Source organism: Ictidomys tridecemlineatus, chromosome 5 (assembly GCF_052094955.1).
Source record: "Ictidomys tridecemlineatus isolate mIctTri1 chromosome 5, mIctTri1.hap1, whole genome shotgun sequence".
Lineage (NCBI taxonomy): Eukaryota > Metazoa > Chordata > Mammalia > Rodentia > Sciuridae > Ictidomys > Ictidomys tridecemlineatus.
This window is the reverse complement of record NC_135481.1, coordinates 8,519,088-8,533,601: the sequence shown is the minus strand read 5'-3', so window position 1 is coordinate 8,533,601 and position 14,514 is coordinate 8,519,088. Positions and strand designations below refer to the sequence as shown.

Here is a 14,514-nt window from a genome sequence, read left to right as displayed (position 1 = left end):
TATATGGTGCTGAGAAGCAAACTCAGTGCCTCATGCATGCTAAGTGAGCACTCTACCTCTGAGTCACAACCCAGCCCCTCATGTATTTATTCAGTACATGTGTTGTGTGTGAAATGCCTCTTGTCTTTTGTGCAACTTTCCATGTTTTTTTTTGGTGTATGTTAATGCGTTATATGTTTTTAATAATAATTCAGTATAGATTGTATGTTTTATGAACATTTTTCTTAGTTTATAACATCTTTTTTTTCTTTTGAGGTTTTTTTTTTTTTTGAAGGGGTAGTACTGGAGATTGAACCCAGGGGTGCTTTACCATTTAGGCTACATCCCCAGTCCTTTTTCTATTTTATTTTGAGACAAGGCCTCAGTAAGTTGCTTAGGGCTTTGCTAAATTGTGGAGGCTGACCTCGAGCTTGTGATCCTCCTGCCTCAGCCTCCCGAGTCACTGAGATTACAGGGATGTGCCACCACCACACCTGGCCAAGGTGTTTTTTAAATGAACAAATGGCTCTTAGTTTTAATATAGTCAAACTTATCTTAAGAAGTGTTTCTTTTTTAAGCATTATTTATTATTTATTTATTTTTAGTTGTTAATGGACCTTTATTTATTTATATGTGGTGCTGAAAGACCCCAGTGCCTCACACATGCTAGGCAAGAGCTCTACCACTGAGCCACAACCCCAGATCCAAGAAATATTTGTTTACTCTTTTTTTTTTTAATATTTATTTTTTAGTTTTCGGCGGACACAACATCTTTGTTTGTATGTGGTGCTGAGGATCGAACCTGGGCCGCACGCATGCCAGGCGAGCCACATCCCCAGCCCAAATCTTTATTTATTTTTATGTGGTACTGAGGATGGAACCCTGTTCCTTTCACATACAAGGCGGGCCCTCTACCACTGAGCTACAGCCTCAGCCCCGTTTCTTTACTCTTTTGGCCTTTTTTACTCCAAGGTCAAAAGATAACTCTTTTAACCATTAAGCTTTTAAAGTTGTTTTGACACTAAGAACCTTACTCTATCTGATATTGAATTTTTCATGTGGTATGATATTAGTAGTTAGTTTAATTTTTGTTTTGAGATGGGGTCTCACTGCGAGGCTGTATTTGAACTCTTGAGCTTAAGTGATCTGTCACAGCCTCCTGAGTAATAGGAGGTGTAAGTATGTGCTGCTGGCCTGGCCCAAATTTCACTTAAAAAAACAAACAAACAAAAAACCTACATCTTTTGCTCTGGAGATGGCCCAAATTCTGCCTTGAATTTGCCTGTGCTTTTGTAAGTAAACACACACACATACGCACACAGGGTGTGTGTGTTATGGACGGAATGTTTGAGTTTCTGAAAGTTCACATGTTTAAGCCCTGACTCTCGGTAAGATAATATTTGGGGATGGGACATTCAGAAGACAACTGGTGTTAGAGGAGATCATGAAGGTGGAGTCTGGTCCAATGGGATTCACCCTCTCATATGAAGAGACACCAGGAAGTTTGCTTTCCTTCTTTCCCTGTCATGTGTGGCCGAAGTGTGAAGGTGGCCATCTGCAAGCCATAAAGAGAGACTTCACTAAAACCTGATCATGCCGTCACCTTATCTTCGACGTTTTGCCTCCAGAAATGCAGGAAAGTATATTTCTGTTGTTTAAGCTGCATGGACTATGGTATTTTGTTATGAAAGCCCAAGCAGACTGATATGTATTGTTTTACATTTATTCTTTGGTATTTGAAGTTTTCTTTATTAGACACTGCTTGTGCAGAGAGTCAGGAATAAGAATTAGAGATCCCAGGCTTCAGAGAGCCTACATCAAAATGCCTTACCCCACACAGCATTACCCTAGGCCACTTTTAAAACTTTCTTTTCATGAAAAATCTGCTTTATGAGGAGGCACCTCAGATTATGGTTGCAAATATCCTAGGGTTTGTGTTGGAGGAGAGAGGGATGCAAAGCAGCAGTCAGGAAAGATTAGCATATAGCCAGCTGTTTTACTCAGCTCCTAATTTTCTTGAAGATTCAAAGAGACCAGACATTTGAGTAGTATATATGTGGGGCCAAGTTGTATGCACACGGGTGCTGAGTCACAAGAGAAGCAAAACAGAACTTCTGCAGTTCTTCTGGTTTGTTCCGCCATAGTGTTGCAGGGCTGCCTCTTGCCTCAGGCCAGAACCACCATCTCACACATAGCATATCAACATGGATCCTAGATGCCCCAGTAATATCTCATAGTTCTCTCTTTCTTTCTTATGTACTTTCTCCAGGGACAGTAGTCTGGGAGGGCCTCAGTCTCCTGAGTAGTCTAGACTACAGGAGCACCACAACCAGCTGTCAAAGGGTTTTTTATTTTGTTATTTTGATGATGCTTCAATTTGAACCCAACTCTACTACTGAGTTACATTTGCAGCCACTTTTTTCCCTCTTTCCACATTTTTCATTGGTGCATTATAGTTGTACATAATGATGGGGTTTGTTGTTAATATATCAGTATAAACACAATACATAACAATATATTTTGGCCATTATCACTCCCCAGTCCTTTTAGTTTTATTTGAGGCAGGCTATCACTAAGTTGCTGAGGCTGGCCTTGAACTTAGTGATCCTCCTGCCTTAACCTAGCTGGGGCCTTGAACTTAGTGATCCTCCTGCCTTAACCTCCTTAGTAACTACCACAACCCCCTCTAATAAAGGTTTTTGGGCAAATTAAGTGTTTGAGTAGAATTGACAGATTGAAGATATTTTGGAAGCTGGGTGTGGTGGTGTTTGCCTCTAAACTCAGCTACTTGGGAAGCTAAGACAGGAGGATCACAAGTTTGAGGTCAGCCTGGGCAACTTAGTGAGACCCTGTCTCAAGAAAAGGGTAGTGGGCTGTGAATATAGCTCAGTGGTAGAGCATCCTTGGGTTCAATTCTCAATGCCACACACACACACAAAAGATATTTTCTAATGGAGAGATCATTCAGAAGACTATGTAGTCCAGACAGGATATAACTTGAAGAAGACTAGACTCTAGAGAGTACAGATTGTGGTAGAATCTAAAGAAATTGACCATTGATAAGATCATGCTGTGACGAAGGGAGGAAAGAGGGGCAGGAATCAAGGATGATTCCCAGGTTGGGCATTTGAGTGGATAGTGGGGCTATTTGTTTCCAGCTCATGTTTAGGTATAGAAGGAACTTGTAGGGAGGAAGACAGGATTTTGAAATGTTTAGTTTGAGTTTTCTCTGACATAATCAAGTGGAGATGGATAGATCTGTCTGTAGTCTTGGAGGGAGGTGGGAGAGTTAGAGTGAGGAAGAGAGGGAGAGATATTGAGCTTAATAGAATTTTAGGAGTGGTTGAAGAAAGACTTGAATCAAGATTGAGGACAAAAATCTCTGGGGACATCTAGATTTAGTGGACATATGTAGAAAAGGGCACTGGGAAAAAGATTAGGAAGAAGAAATCACAAGAGAAACTGTCAGCAAAGGATTTTACAGCAGCAGCCTTGGCTTCATCTCTACCTTCAGACCAGACTTTCCATTTTGCATCCAGTATTTGATCTTTGTCCTCAGACCTTTCCTTACTGAGCATTCTCTGCTGGGAGAGACTGTATATGAGAAATAGTTTATTTTTGAACCCAGCAGTTGCTGGTTCTTTTTGATTTTCTCTAAATTCTGCTTGAAAACAAGTACTTTATTCTTTAGCTCATCTCCATTTGCCCCTTTTGCTTTACATATAAAAGAAACCAGTTGACACTTTGGACATTCTGCTTAGAAATTACCTTAGTTAGAAGTAACAATTCACTTTCAACATTTTCTGTTTTCTGTCTTACCATAGGCAGTGGTTTTGTTAAGTTTTTTGCCATTTCATAACAAGGGTCTTTTTCCACCTTCTGAGATGACATTTTACTTGCTCTTAAGGCCTTTCCAGTAGCCTCCTCAAGGCTTACTGGGTTTTTGCTGGTGAGATCCTTCAGGCCCTTCCAGCTTGTACCCACAATCCAATCTTGAAACTAGGGTCACATGTTTTAGATTTTTGTTATGTCATACCCCAGTTTTAGGTATTATATTCTATTCTGGCAATTGTTGCAGTGTAACAAGCCACCCCAAACCTAGTACCAGAACCTGCATGGCTTCTCCTAGCTTAGTCTTGGAAGTCACTCAGTGTCACTTCCATCACCTTCTCTTGTCGTGAGCAAGTAAATGCCAACCTGGATGCAAGGAGAGGGGGACTTAGATTCCACATGTTTATGGAGGAGTGGTAAATTCACATTATAGAAGATTATGTGGGATGTAAGATATTTTTGCAGCATCTTTGAAAAATAGTCTGTGACAGATGGATAAAATAAAATGCACAGGATTACAAAGGAAACCCATTATATTAAAATATTGTTATTAAGCTAATATTGTTATCAAGTGTATATGCTTATTTAACATAATATACAAGTTATAGTGGCATATAATATAACTATAGTAAATTAGAGGTTGGAGAAAATAATTTATTTTCCCATTAAAGTTTTTCTTTTAAATCCTATCCACAAATCCAATGGTCTCAAGGCTGGGGCTGTAGCTCAGTTGGTAGAGCGTTTTCCTTGCATATATGAGGCACTGGGTTAAGTCCTCAGCACCACAAAAAACAAAACAAAACAAAACAAAAAACCACACACACAAGTAAATAAAATAAAGGTATTGTGTCCATTTACAACTAAAAAAAAACCTTTGTTAGTGTAATTGTGTTTGCAGAAGTCATATTGCTGTGGATTAGGAAGTATATTTGTGTGTATACGGGGGAAGGAGGGTGAGAAGGCAGAGCCTATCAGGGAGGCCACCATAGGGTAAGTTCAACATACAGCATTTGTTTTCCTTTTAAGATAAGGGTTTAATTTTTGTGTTTTTTTTTAGATAGGGAAAGATACTAATGAGGAAATTTGAAGATATAGGAAAGATAGAGGGTATTTGATGTTTCTGAGAAGGCAGGAGAGAGTCTACTCTGGAGGTTAGGAGGAAGCATTAATCTTGGACAGGAGGCAAGGCTAGAGGAAAGGAATAATGGAAGGATGTTTGTGAGTGCTGTTCATTTATTACATCATGTCGCACTCTGAGAAAAATGTAGGCATAACACATTTCAACACAGGAGCAAGAGAGACCAGGACAAATCTCCGAGAATATTGAAGCAGAGTGCTGGACAATATGAAACTGTTGGGAAGGGAATTGGGGGGTGAGGGAAGGTAATGAAATAGGGACCAAAAAATAATATAATTAATGTAAGTGGTTGGGTGATTGGATGCAGAAGACAAGATTTTCCTAGTTTGTAGTTTTTTGTTTTTAATACCTTTCTTAGACCAATCATTTTCCTTCCCACGAGTATTGATACAAAGAACAGTGGAATGAAAATAAAATGTATTTATATATTTTGACTTCTGCCTTTTTAGATTTAGCTTTTCTTAAGTGTCTTTTGAGTATACATGAGTAATACTTGGAATGCTATTGCCACACAAAAATGTAAAAGTATTGGAGTTTCTTTTTCCTGGTTATTTGGGTTGATTTTTTTTTTAATTTTTTTTTTTTTTTAGTTGTATATGGACTCAATTTCTTTTTGTTTTATGTGGTGCTAGGATTGAACCTAGGGCCTCACACTTAGGGGGCATGTGTTCTACCACTGAGCTACAACTCCAGCCCTATTTGGTTGATGTTGAAAAGCACTACCTGTTTTTGTTGCTTCCACACTTACAACTAGACAGAATTGGCCTCAAAGGGTTCATAGTTTTCTTTGTCATTAGCCAACAGATGCTTGCTACAGTGTTTTGCTCACTGTCTGTTTAATGTGAGGGCATTTGTGTATGCTAATGAGAAGAGCAGTACTATACAGTCACTTTTTTAAAAAATAATAAATAACTGCCTTTAGTTTACACACAGATCCTGTACTAAGTGATCTAATTTGTGTTTAAGCAAGCTATTATTAACATCTGGAAAATCTAACTTCAAATTGCTTTGACTATCTAATGCATCACTTTGCTAAGTCTCACATATAATGTAACTGCTTTGTATCTGTCGAAGAATTGCTTCATATCTTCTTGAAATGTTAAAAAATTTTAAACTTCAGGTCACTACTATATATCATAAATAACCTTAGGTTTCTAGATATAAACACTAATTAAGCACATATATGATATAAAATTTTAAATTTTTTTAGGGGGTGGCTGTGTACCAGGGATTGACCTCAGAGGCACTAGGTCACTGAGCCACATCCCCATCCCTATTTTGTATTTTATTTAGAGACAAGGTCTCACCGAGTTGCTTAGTGCCTTGCTTTTGCTGAGGCTGGCTTTGATCTTGTGATCCTCCTGCCTCAGCCTCCTGATCTGCTGGGATTACATGCCTGCAGCACTGTGCCTGGCATGAAATTGTTAATTCTTAAATTATGTCTATATTTAAAAATTTTTAAATAAAATATATTATTTTAAATTGTGGTTAAATGTCTAAGCTCTCTCCACGGCCCCCATCTCCTATTAGCAGCTATTTTTATCTTTTCTTTCAGCTTAACTGTATCATGCCTGCCTGAGAAGCTGTCCTGGGAGTGGGCTCAGGGTCTTTTGAGCAGGAAGTCCTGGGTTTCCAGGTAGGTGGAAAGCAGTTCCTAGAGGTGAGGTGCAGTGAGGCATTTCCTATTGGCCCTTTGCACTGTTTACCACTTGGGGAGAGGTGTGGCCACAGGAGGACCAAATCTTATCACCTGTTCTAAGAACAGTAGTGATTTTAATAATCTTTTAATGGGCCCTCTAGACTTAATTGTCCCCAACTTTATTCTTTAAAGTCTATTCTTTTGTTGTATGGCTGGAAAGATTTCTCTAAAACTCCTGCTCAAAACCTTTCTGTGCTTCACAATTTTCATAGAGATTTAATTTAAGTTCAAACTTCTTCACATGACCTTTTAAAGGTTCTTTGTGCCTTGTTCTGACCACTGCTTACTTTTTCATTCTTATCTGTTTTTTGAACTCTGTTGTTATTATCCCAGGTACTCTTTCTTACCTCTACAATTTTGCACACAATTATTAACTAATGTATATTTTCTTGATGCATTCAAATGCATGTCATGTCTTATAAATGTGACTATTATTTAATGCTTTATTGTTCAGTTGGCTCATCTCCATCTGAATCCATTAAATCAGTTTCCCAGCCTACCTGTCCCTTCAGCTGCATAATAATGCAATATTTGTAACATAGTTTTTATTTGAAAGTGAATCATCTTGACTTAAGTAGGAAGAACTGATTGACCTAATTGAAGAAGGGTTAGCATTAAAATGAAAAAAAAAAAGAACAATTTAAAGAACTGATTGTTAAGTATGTGAATATGAGAATCATTAATGATAGAAATAATGGATTACTTGATTATGAAAAAACATCTAGCCACTCAGTAACTCAGCTGTCCTATCATAAAATAATCTGCATACAAACAGAATAAAAATAATTTTTGCTATCTTATTCTAAGCCAACATTAATTGAAATTTTAATTTAGGAACTATGCTAAAAAACTTATTTTGAGGAACTGAATTTACTTTTACTATGAACATTTTTATGTTAAGCTGTTTGATTCTGTTAAATATGGCATGAAAATATATCTTTATATATGACTGAAAAATTATTATTATTATTATTACTATATTTATTTTTTAGTTTCTGTGGACACAACATCTTTATTTTATTTTTGTGTGGTGCTGAGGATTGAACCCAGCGCCCCGTGCATGACAGGCGAGCGCACTACCACTTGAACCACATCCCCAGCCTGTGACTGAAAAATTATTAACTAAAGAAAAGAATGACTTGCTAAGGCATCCTTTTAAAAATATTAATCAAATTATGAGTAAGAAAGGCTTTCAATCTCTATCTTAAGAGATATAGTATTGTCATAGGTTTTAGTCATTGTTCTAGTTAGGCTGGCTAGTGTTAGCACCTTAGGTTTTCTTATGAGTCAAATGAAGTATTTTATTGTGAAGATCAATTGGATTTTATGTATCAAAGTGCTTTATAGGTATTCTACATGTAGATATTAAGGAAGATTTTAGTCCTTTTTCTGCCAGCTTTTTAACTCTAGGCTGGTGACTTCATTTCCTGAGCTTTTATTTATAGGTAAGTACCATTTACATTGAGTTCAGCTCTTATAAATTATGAACATTATTATTTTTATTTTTTTCTTTCATCTGGTTACCTTCATTCCCCTTGCTGTTGTTATTATTATCCATTAATCCTCAACTATTTTATTTAATTTGGTAATTACTATCAATTTTGAAAGGGCCAGTAGTATTAGCCTCATTTTACTGATAAGGAAAACTGAGACTAAGGGAGTTGCACAGTTGATTACTGCTAGAGGTAGGATTCCAATTCAGGTTTCTGGTGCCAAGTTTCTTTTTTTGAAAAGCATGTGGCTGAAGTAAAGACATATTGCCATGTACCTCAGTTAAAGAAAACTTTTGTTCTCTGTTGTTTTCCCTTTGCTTTTTGAAAAATCTCTGGACTATCTGAAATATGTAGGTCAAGCAAGAATTAAGACAAACACATCCAGAAATATTCATTTTTATCTAGAGTTCACTTATGAGTGCTATGCTTTACTATTTCCTATTGAAAACTTCAGACACCCCCTAGTTCAGGCATGCCAGCCCTAGATATTGACCTTACTTAGAACACCATTGCTTTTGGTGTGATTGACAGTGCTGATTTAGGCAGAACTCTGATTTAAAAACTTCTGTCTTGGTGCCATTTTTTAAAACCCATATTTCTCTTTTTGTCTGTTGAAAGTTTCCTTTCAGACAAGTTTCATTACTTGTTCATTTCCTTTTAATCCCATGAATGATCATTGGTCATAGTTTAATTTTTTCCCCCCAGTGATGACTTTGAAATGGCATGGCAATTTGAGATCTCATTTATTGCCCTTCTTGAAAACACTGGAGTGCACAAAACTGCAGCTACATTGGCCTTTTCTGTGAATATATCAAGTTCATTGTGGCTATAGGGCCTTCTAACTTGTCTCTTTGTGGGGAATAGTCTCTATCCAGCCTGCTGGTTTGCTAGATTCTTCTTTTTCCTCCTTCTCCCCTTCCTCCTCCTCCTCCTCTTCCTTTTTCTTTTCTTCTTTCTTCATGGTACTGGCAATTGAACCCAGAGGCACTCTACCACTGAACTATCTCCTCATTCCCCATTTATTTATTTATTTATTTATGTATTTATTTGAGACTGGGTCTTGCTGAGTTGCCCAGGCTGGTTTTGAACTTGTCATTCTCCTGCCTCAGCATCCTGAATCATGCTAGATAATATTTCTCTATAATATTAAATCTCAGCATAAATGCCCCCTCTCAAAGAGATTTCTTTGACAATTCATTATAGATTAGTGATTTCTCAACCCTCTTAATTACATGACTGTTTTGTCTTCTTCTTAGCACATAATCACTAATTGATATTTATTTCTCATTCATCTCCTCCTATGGGGAAAAGTGACAGTCTGTCTTGTTTACTGCTGAATCCCCAGAACTTGGAATAGTGTTTGCCATAGTAGGCATTCCGTTAAATATTTGTCGAGTAACCAAACAAATGAAAAATTTTTCTATTGGCTACTCATTATTTTAAAAAATTATTTCTTTTGTTTCTTTTCCTTATTTCTCTTTCTATTCACCCCTGCCTTTTTTTTGTAAGTTAGGAAGGTATAATTAATGTTTTTGCAACTAATATTTATGTATTTAAAAAAATTTTTTTTCCTGTCCTGTGCCCTAGTAGGATTCTTTTGGAGGAAGGGGAAAACCTTGTAATCTCAAAGGTGTGATTATTTCAGTCTATCTACTGCTTGCCAGGTAGGTGCCAGAGCTGGTACAGTCTAGTCATAGAAGCAATTAACAGGTAGGAAAGCTGGCTCCTAACAGCTGTTGCAGTCCTGCTTGAGTTGGCCTCTCCCCCAAGGGACCATCAATGTCTACCTAGGAAAATGAAATTGCCTTCTCATAAGCATTTTTCTCTAGAACAAAAACAAATTCTAGGTTTATAAAATGAGTTAAGAGTGTGTCAACAGAATAGAACAGGGTAATGACCTGCTGCTGCAATTTGAATTTGAGTCAAAGCAGCAATGTTTATTTTCAGAAGAGACAACATGAAAATGGTGGCACTTTTAGTTGTATTGAAATGACTTTATTATGCTGGAAGAGTAGATTTAATAACTTAATTATCATTATTGTTGAGGAAAGTGGCAATCGCATAAAATATAATTTTTGACCCTCAGAACTTTGGTTTATGTGATTGTCCTTGAATCCCTGATTCTTCAATTCACTTTATGGAATGGGGGAAGCATTTTTGAATAAATGCTACTTGATTTCTTTTCATTCTTCCAGTTGTTAATTCATTCAGTATGGATTCTTTTCAACCATGACCTTCCATGGTTATTTGCCATAATCAATGTATACACAAAGGCTTTTAAAATGGATTTAAATGAGTTTTATATTAATACTATGTCAGTTCTGTGTTGTATATTGATATGCCTTAATGATATTGGTCTTTCTTGATCCTTTTTGGAAGTCTTATTTGATGTGATTCTCAGTCTGAGCTAGTTGTGAAATATGTTTCCTTTGAAAGTTGCCTTCTAATTAGTATCCTCTTCTTTAGAATCCCTGGACTTTCATGAAACTCAAAGAATTTGTGTCACTACATTCTGCTTTAAGCATTTTGTTACAAAAATTAAGAGAAGCTCCATGCAAAATGGGGGTATTAACTTTTTGAAGGAATGAGATGTGCCTTAAAAAGCTATCAGGTTGTCTAATGAAGAATAAAAAATCACATAATCATCTAAGTTGATTAAAAATATTTTACAAGATATAACACCCTTTTATGATAAAAAGTCAACAAACTAGAAATAGAGGAGAACTACCTTAACATTATAAAGGCCATTTATGAAAAGCCCACAGCTGACCTTATACTCAATGTGAAAAACTAAGATTTTCCTCTAACCCCAAGAACAAAGCAAGAATTCCCATTCTTGCTACTTCTGTTTAACATAGTATTGGAAGTCCTAGCCAGAGCAATTAGAAAAAGAAAAAGAAAAAAAGTTATCCAAATTAAAAAGGAAAAAGTAAAAGTATCTGTTTGCAGATGAGATGATCTTATATGTAGAAAACTCTAAAGATCACACCAAAAAAATGGTTGGAACTAATAAATTCAGCTAAGTTCATGGATACAAAATCAACCCTCAAAAATTTCTATATAATAACAATGAGCAGTCCAAAAAATTAAATAAGATATAAATAAGTGGAAACACATGTTTACGGATTGAAAAACATAACATTCTTAAGATACTACCCAAAGCAATTTATAAATTTCATCCCTTTAAAATCCCAATGACTTTTTTGTAGAAGCAGAAAGATTTATCCTTATGAAATCTCAAGAGATCCCAAATAGCCAAAAAAATATTGAAAAAAGATAAAGTTGGAAGTCTTACACTTCCTTATTTCAAAACTTGAAAGATCGAACAAGGCTCGTCCTCGGAGAAAATGCCCATTTATTGAGGAACAGCTCTGCATATTTATAGAGCTGGGGGTGATTTGACAGTTAATGACAGTTTAATGGTTGAAGGGTTCTTGAGAGTTGGCATGGGGTGCTTTCTGATTGGTGGGTAAAGATCATGTGAGCCAGCAGGGCTAGTCTGATTGGTGGGTAAGGATCATGTAAGCCAGCAGGGCTAGTCTGATTGGTGGGTAAGGATCATGTGAGCCAGCAGGGCTAGTCTGATTGGTGGGTAAGGATCATGTGAGCCAGCAGGGCTCACCATTGGATGGCTCTTCTCGAGGGATGGGGAAGTTAGTCTTTGGAGTCAGGGTGACTCCCAATTTATGACAAAGCTATGGTAATCCACGTAGACAAACTTATAGACCAGTGGAATAGAAGAGCTCAGGAATAAGCCTTTTCATGCATAGTCTAATGTTTTTCAAAAAAGGTGGTAAAATCATTCAATGGTTTGAAAAGGACAGTTTATTTTCAACAAATGACTCTGGGAAAACTGGATATCCTTAAGCAAAAAAGTAAAATTGGACCCTTACCTTATACCATATGTAAAAATTACTTCAACATGAATTGAAGACCTAAATGTAAAAGGTAAACTATAAAACTCTTAGAAGAAAATGTAGGTAAAAACCAATCTCATGACGTAAGGTTTGGCGATTATTTCTTGGATATGACACCCAAAGCACAGGCAGTAAAAGACAAAATGAATATGTGGGACTTAATCAAAATTAAAAACTTTCATCAATCAAAGGTCATCATCAATGAAGTTAAAAGGCAACTTATAAAAAGGGAGAATATATTTGCAAATTATATATATGATAAGGAATTGTTATCCAGAATATACAAATAATTAATCTTACCTTAACATGTTCAGAAGATTTACATTGGCCTATAGTTCGGCATAACACAAAGTCTATTTTATAATAGTGTTGACTATTTCAGACACACAGATGGATCATGGATGTGAAAATACAATGTCTAAAAGATGCTTTCTACACCGTACATTGTAGAGTATTGGTTGTTTACCCTGGTAATCTTATTCTGACTGGGAGATGTGGTTCACTGTCACTGCTCAGAGTCATCAGAGAGTAGTATCATAGTATCTATTGATAATCTGTGAAGTGATCAAAAATCTAAATTCAGTTTCTATTGAACATAAATCACCTTTTCCCTACCATAGAATTGAAAAATTGTAAGTCAGACCATCATAAGTTGGGAATTGTATTATTTGTATTTTTGCAACTTGCTTATTTTAAAAGTCAGCATTATTATTATTATTATTATTATTATTATTATTATTATTATTTTCTTTTTTGAGTACCAGGGATTGAACTCAGGGGCACTCAACCATTGAGCCACACCCCCAGCCCTATTTTGTATTTTATTTAGAGACAGAGTCTCACTGAGTTGCCTAGTGCCTCGCTGTTGCTGAAGCTTGCTTTTAATTTGCGATCCTTCTGCCTCAGCCTCCTGAGCTGCTGGGATTATAGGTGTGTGCCAATATACCCAGGTCAGCATTACTTTTGAGATTTAGAGGATTTTTTTATTACAAGGAAAGAATATATATTTTAAAGCTGCCTAATCTTAATTAATTTACTATGTTTATTTTATATTTAGTTTTCTTAATTTAGCATAGATAGAAATTCTATTGTCTTCTGGAATCTACTATGATTTAGTTCTGAACTGATGATTTTATTGTGGGGTGATTTTTTTAGAGGCTGATTAAATTGATTCTGAAGAGTTAGTTTTTGTTTTAGGAATTTCTTTTTGGTAGGAATTTTTTAGATGCACAACAATTGAGATTAGTTTATTTTTTGTAGTGTTTCATACCTACCCTTTTAAGGATACTCAACAGAAGCTAGAAACACTTAATTAAAGTATGCTACTAGTTGGAGAGCATACCTTTTCAGGTTACAGATTTTTTTTCATTACAGGCATCAGTTTCTGAAGGAGCACATTTATAGGTTAAATCAGCTGATGTGCATGATTTGGATGGGGTAAAGCTGTTGTTTCCTCAGTGTGATGAAAGTGACTTCATTTTGCTTCTGATAGAGAAGGTTGAACCTAATTATTTATGCTGATGAATGCATGAAGGTTCATCTGGGAAAAGCAGAAGCTGTCAGATCTTTGCAGAATTTTCTGTGGCCTAAATTAAATCTGTATCATACAGGATTGCAGTCTTTAGAGAGGACTCCTTCATTGTCTTCTGTGTTAATTGTGAATGCTGAGTTGTCCCTGCTGATTTGATTATCATTGCTCAGTTTATATCCTTTGGTGTATAGTTTGAGTCTAGTAGCAAAACAACAACAAAGCAAAAAACACTCTAAAACCTTGAATTTCTACTGTTTTAAACATTTGAAAAATAATGACCTCTCCCTTCTCCCAAGATCATTTATTATAGGTTCCAGAAAACTATGTAATGGTGTTTCCTATCCAGAATATTTTTCATTTAATACCTGGAAAAATTTATTATATTTTAAAGCATCATTGGCAGAATTCAGTTGTAATTTAATGAAAACAGACTAATATACCAAGAGAATTGATTTTTAAGTTCTGGCCCTTCCTGCTCAGCTTTGTTGCATGAAATACTAGAGTGGTTTCTTCCTTGTCATGCTCAAGGATGAAATGATGTTCCAGATTTTCTCTCCCTACTCCTCCTAGTGAGACTGGGTTCGCAACTGTGCTATAATAAAAGGGGTACTGAGAAATGACATTTTTCCTATTGAGTTTTCTAGAATTCACTTTTTGCATGATGTCATGGTTTTAAGATGTCATTTCTTTCACAAGAATCAGTCTATCTATGGTAAAGGTCTTTTAATATGGTATATAAGGCAAGAATATAAATTAAAAATTGAGCTGGTGTAGAACCTCTGTGCAAAACTAAATTTAATCTGCATTTTATCTCCTGTTTGGGATTTTATATTCAGGATCTTTATCTACCAGGATGATGTGGGATGATGTTCTTATATTAATCTCAGGATGATGCTACAGACCTATTAATTTTAAACAAGTCATCA

At 36.1% G+C, this 14,514-nt stretch overlaps 1 protein-coding gene across 11 annotated transcripts in view; it reads left to right on the top strand.

Annotated features, from left to right (window-relative positions):
• Positions 1-14,514, top strand: part of Peak1 (pseudopodium enriched atypical kinase 1) — a 276,412-nt gene that overhangs the window by 44,014 nt on the left and 217,884 nt on the right. For 3 of the 11 annotated variants that reach the window (XM_078049231.1, XM_078049230.1, XM_078049229.1), the window contains one exon: positions 6,504-6,584. The exons of the other annotated variants lie outside the window; for them this stretch is intronic. The gene's annotated coding sequence lies outside the window, so the exon portion shown is untranslated. The remainder of the gene's footprint in view (positions 1-6,503; positions 6,585-14,514) is intronic. 11 annotated transcript variants of the gene reach the window in all.